The 6,000-nt window shown below is 40.0% G+C and overlaps 1 protein-coding gene across 8 annotated transcripts in view; it reads left to right on the top strand.

Annotated features, from left to right (window-relative positions):
• The window catches only part of CREB5 (cAMP responsive element binding protein 5), a 430,944-nt gene that overhangs the window by 8,327 nt on the left and 416,617 nt on the right, over positions 1–6,000 (top strand). Inside the window, exon 1 of one of the 8 annotated variants that reach the window (XM_055084947.1) lies at positions 15–1,338. The exons of the other annotated variants lie outside the window; for them this stretch is intronic. The gene's annotated coding sequence lies outside the window, so the exon portion shown is untranslated. Of the gene's footprint in view, positions 1–14; positions 1,339–6,000 lie in introns of those variants that run through there. 8 annotated transcript variants of the gene reach the window in all.

Genomic DNA, 6,000 nt, shown 5'->3' with positions numbered 1-6,000 from the left:
GGAGCCTGTGCTCCGCAACGGGAGAGGCCACAACAGAGGGAGACCCGCATACCACAAAAAAAAAAAAAAAAAAAAAAAAAATAGTTTTAAAAAATCAAACAGGTGATGTTAATTTTAATAATTTTATTTAACCCAATATATCTGAAATATTATCATTTCAACACATAATCAATATAAAAATGTTGCTGAGATACTTTATGATTTGGAGCGGGGGGTACTAAGCCTTTGAAGTCTGGTGTGTGTTTATGATTACCCCACGTTTCAATTCGGACTAGTCACATTTCAAGTGCTCAATAGCCACATGTACCAGTGACTATGGTGTCAGGCAATGTAAATCTATAGGCTGTATCAATGGTTCTAATCCAGGCAGCCCAATAGAACCACCTGTGGAGTTTATAAAAAAAATACTAATACCTTCCCTGTCCTGTCCATTTTGACTTACTTGGTTTGGGGTGGGGGCCTGGGCCTCTATATTTTTTAAAAGCTCCAGAAATGCTTCTAAAGTTTAGCCAGGGTTGAGAATTGCAATTCTAACTGATCACTAAGGAATCTTCTACTCTAATATTCCATGATTCTATTTAAGGAAAGGGATTGCAGTAAAGCATTCAGAGTTCACAGGGCAGCAAGTGGTTATTATTAGTGTGCTGCACTCCACAAAACATGTTTAAGAAAATGTAATTAATACAAATTAAAACGTGCAGATTAAATATTTTAGAAGATAATTCTTTGTACCACAGATGAGCTTGGTTTTGTGTACGTTTCAGATATGGATTGCTTGCTTCCTGAGAAATCTTAACTTAGGATTTGGTTTGCATGCAGACTCTTAGAAACCCTCCGTTTTGGAAAAGGTCAAGATCACCACATTTCAGTTATTTTGCTAGCTTACTTCTTTGCCCCAGATACTACTTGCCTTTAGCTGGTTTTGGAGGGATGCTTTTACTCTATTTGAGACATCTGGATCCCCTTGTGTTCCTTCCCTCTAAGCTTTTAGAAAGCTTCGTGTCAGACCAAACTTGCTCTCTGCTCATGTCAAGATGTTAGTTGTAACCCCCCAGACTTAAAGTGTGCCTTCTATTTGTCATCCTTTAAATACTAGAGAATCAATATTTCTCAGTACACACCAGAATGTTTTCCTTTAATAATTTTTTGAACAATATACCAGCTTGCGCATTCAGTAAATGATGTGAAGAACCCCAAAATAAAAAGTAATAATTTCCAAACTCCTCACCCATCTTCTTTTGAAGTCAACAAACAGCATTGTTTGTGGAGGAGAGGAGAGACCTCAGGGACGGTCCCTTGTGACTTCATGCTGCCGAGAGCCTCTGCATTCCCACATTCGTGAGTCATTTCACCCTGAACCTCTCTCCTTATCCCCTGCATAGCAGTCTGGTTCCAAGTACATGTCTCTCTAACCATGTGCTTTTTAAACGTGACTTTAAACCTTTTTTAGGTACAAAGCTACACGTTTCTCTACATTTTGTGGTGGTAATATTTGTGTTTTCTGTGATACCATTCATCGGGAGAATTTTAAACTCCATTCATTAACACAGAGCTTTTTTTTAATAAGTTTTTTTAAAAATTTAATTAATTAATTTATTTATTTATTTTTGGCTGTGTTGGGTCTTCGTTTCTGTGCGAGGGCTTTCTCTAGTTGCGGCGAGCGGGGGCCACTCTTCATCGTGGTGCGCGGACCTCTCCCTGTCGCGTCCTCTCTTGTTGTGGAGCACAGGCTCCAGACACGCGGGCTCAGTAGTTGTGGCTCACGCTAGTTGCTCCGCGGGCATGTGGGATCTTCCCGGACCAGGGCTCGAACCCGTGTCCCCTGCGTTGGCAGGCAGATTCTCAACCACTGCGCCACCAGGGAAGCCCAACACACAGCTTTAATTCCCATTTTATAGATGGAGAAACTGAGAGACTGACACTGTGTTAGTTAATTAGAGGGGTGGTCAGTGTGAGCTAAAAGCTCGTGTTTTTTATTGCCTAAATATAAGCACTGCTCTGGATGGCTTCCAGGTCGGGAGTTCCCAATTGTGTATATTATTGCATTTGTCTTTGAATTTATAAATAATGTTCTTTCTGATACTTTTCCATGCATTATTTTTACCTCAGTGATTTCTCTGCTAACTCTACTTCCCAGCTTCAGGCTACATGTACAGACCTGGACTGACTAACAAATACATACGGGTATATCTATCAACCTCTTAACATGGGATCTGTTCTAAAAGTTGCTGGAGACATCTGTTACAAACCTGTGTTTTTGGTGGTATCTAGGGAAACTTTCTTCAGGCCAGTTTGTGATTGACTGTTAGAGGACTTTATGGAGAGACTATGAGGTTAAAGATGTAAACCGTTATACTCTTTTGGGTATTGAAAGGAAAGGGTTTTAGGTATTCATTTATTGAGCAAAATAGACTTTAGCCCTAGCTCTTGAATTGTCTTTAATAAAACATTTTAACTCTTGTTTTACCAGTGTCCTGTCTTCATACTTGACCTGGAGCCAAGTGCTTTGGAGTATTTGGTTTTTGTTTTCTCCTAATAATGACTAGGGTTGGACTTAGTCATTTGCAGTCTCTGTCTACACCTCTATATTTTCAGTGGATGAGATACAAGCTGGGATTAATAGTGTGATCTGTGACCAGTGCCAGGGAGGGGCCACTTTGGGTCCCTTTCTAAGCATTATACTAACGTTAAAGTAATTTTAATGTCCACACATATATGTGGTTACGGTGGTTAAACTTGTATATAAACAAAAACCTTAGCCAGTGAAGACCAGAATGTTACTGGCATATATACTTGTAAATGTGATTATCATCTTTTTTAGGCTGCCCATGGATAAATTGTTCCTCCTTTTGAGCAATTGATTTAGATACACATATTGGTGATTAAAAGATATTGCTAGATTAAAAAAATTGAAACCATCTTTTAAGACACTCTTCTTTTCTAATCAGGCCTGTCTAAGCTCACATTGTTTACAATTTCATCTTCCAGCTTTGTGAAGCCAGATGACTAACAACCACCATTCTAGTGCTGTGTCGGTGGATGTCATCAACGATGATGGTGCACAGTGTTTTGGCACCACGAAGCAGCGTGTAATTTGAAATTGTACTTTTTGCTAAATACCCATGCTAATCTTCAAACCATTCAAAACATTAAAAAACAAAACAAAACAAAACAAAACAAAACAGTGATCTCTTCCCATTGGATGGAGGTCGTTCTGGCAGAGAAGCACAATTATTTTTTTCATGTGCCTCAGAAGCACTCAGAAAAATCAGGGAAGAAAAAAATTACACATAATTGCTTGATATGCCCTTTTGGGAGGGACATTCTTAAGACAGGCAGGTTAACCCTTTAACTCAAGATTTATTTTTACCCTTTCCAGGCAATATGCTTTTTTTTTTTTTTTTTTTAAATCCTGAAGCAAAAAAAACTAGTATCTTTAAAAGGAAGGCTGTAAATGGATGCTTAATCTTTACTTAACATTTAGGAGATATTTTAGGAGGTATATTTAGGAACTCTTATATTCCTTTACATAGTTCTTGTTATTTAATGTTTGTTTAAGAAATAGAGGGTTCTGGAGATTGGTTGCACAACAGTGTGAATATACTGAACACTACTGAACTGTGTACTTGAAAATTGTTAACACAGTAAATTTTGCTATGTGTATTTTACCATGATTTTAAAAAAAAGGAGGGATAAGGTTTGCTTGTACCCATTCCCGGGATAGAGAAATAGAAGGCATAGACCATTTGTTCAAAGTTAGGTATAGCAGCTTTAGTGTCTTAATGGGAGGAACAAAAATCTAAAGAGGACTTTTGTACTTCAGGCCAATGCAGAGAGGTGACAGATGTGTGATGTGATTCTGACATATTGGATTATCCAGGGAGGACAACAATTAGGCACACGGCTCAGATTGCCTCTTTTCTGGAGACTGGCTCGGATCTGGATGCATCCTGTATATAGAAAGCTGTATCATTTAGTTTGAAAAATCACACACCATTTGGCATTATTTAAATATCTCTATTTGTATTGACTTGATTGCCTTTCTTAGTGCAAGGATATGTTCAACTAAGAGCAATGAAAAAACAGAGCCTTTGGTTTCTGTAAGGGAATATAAACCCATACCTCTCCTCCCCTTCCCCCCTTTCCTTCCTTCCTGCCTTTATCAGCTATTTACCAAACATCTATTATGTGCCAGGTACTAGGGATACATGATCAAAACCCAACACAGTCCCTCTCCTCCCAGATCTTACCCGTAGGAGAGACACCAAACAGGTCCTTGCAGCAGAATGTTGTGGGAGGGTGAGGGGATGCAGGTCTGGAGGCAGGAAGCCCAGTGAGGGTGCTAGTATGGTTGTCCAGGCAAGAGGTGATAGTGACTTGGGCTGGGATGGTGCCAGATTCAAAAGCCATTTAAGAAATAGGATCAATATGACTGGAGAATTGATTAACTATTCCATAAGGGAAGGGAGAGGGGTTTATTCATTCTAAGGGAAGAAGGAGCCAGGCAGGAGAAGCCTGACCCAGTAATGGAGTCTGGATTGTCCTTTGTGGTGGTAGAGGAGGGGAGGGTTTCTGGCGCAGTGCCCCATGGGCTTGTGTCAGAGTCCTTGGAAGAGAACAAAAAATAACTGTGAACAAAAACTCAAAGAGCCACTATAAAAGCTGTAGTGCAGGTGTTGGGTTGCAAGGCAGTGCAGCTTTGGCCTTTTGTGTCAGAGAGAGGGGCCTCACCCCTCAAGACAGCCACAGCTCTGGCACTCAGCGGGGGTCCAGTGCATGGCCAGGTATATTAGTTTGCTAGGCCTGCTGTAACAAAGTACCATAAACTGGGTGGCTTAAACGATAGAAATTTATTCTCTCACAGTTCTGGAGGCTAGAAGTCCAAAATCAAGATGTCAGCAGGATTGGTTCCTTTGGAGGGCTGTGAGGGAAAATTGTTCCAAGTCTCTCTCTTCGGCTTGTAGATGGCTGTCTTCGTGTCCAAATTTCCCCTTTTTATAAAGATGCCTATCATACTGGAGTAGGGCCCACCCTGAAGACCTCACTTTACTCTGACTACCTCTGTTAAGACTTTATCTCCCATTAAAGTCACATTCTAGGGTACTGGAGATTTGGGGGACACAATTCAGCCCATAACAGTAAGTATGCCTATCAAGAAGGCAGCACCCAGGGCAAATAGTACTGGGACCCTAAGGGAGCTGGCAGGTTGGGAGTTGTGGGAATCCTAACCAGACATTTTTTTAGCACATGTTTAAAATAGACTTCTGATGGACCGCCAGAAAAACTTAGAACAAGTCTTCAGAGATGGGGGTCTATACATTACCAGGAATGGACAAAGCCAACAAAACAAGTCCATACTTTAAAATAGATGTATATATATATTACACTGGTGAATGAATTTGCTGATGTGATCATTATCCTTGGTTTGGCCTTGAATTTGTCTTCAGAGTTTGTGAAAGAGCAATGCCAAAAGGGCAGCACCAACTTTTAACCTTGAGAACAAAGAATAAAATACAACTGTAGTTTGTCACCCTGCCAGGCTTAACAACCGTTGTTTTGATGTGTTAATTTTACTGACAAGGACAAAAGCCACCAGTTCCCATAAGCAACAGACACATCAAGTTGAACATAGGTGTTTCAGTGCAGGAAGAGAAGTAATTCTGCTTTTCTAATTGTTGATGGACAATTTATGCCTATGCACTACCTCTGTTTTATACAATGAAAGCACAGAAGACAAAATTTCGTGTTTTAAAAATGTATCATCATAAAAAGACAAATAACCAATTTAAAAATGGGCAAAGGATCTGAATAGACAGTTCTACAAAGAAGATATACAAGTGGCCAATAAGCACATGAAAAGATGTTCAACATCACTAGCTATCAGGGAAATGCAAACCAAAACCACAGGGAGATTACCACTTCACACCTACTAGGATGACTATAATAAAAAAGACAGACAATAGCAAGTGTTGATGAGGATGTGGAGAACTGGGAGCCCTC

This window comes from Physeter macrocephalus, chromosome 5 (genome assembly GCF_002837175.3).
Source record: "Physeter macrocephalus isolate SW-GA chromosome 5, ASM283717v5, whole genome shotgun sequence".
In the NCBI taxonomy this organism is placed as follows: domain Eukaryota; kingdom Metazoa; phylum Chordata; class Mammalia; order Artiodactyla; family Physeteridae; genus Physeter; species Physeter macrocephalus.
Note: the sequence above shows the minus strand (reverse complement) of the source record. Positions and strands in the feature narration are given on the sequence as shown.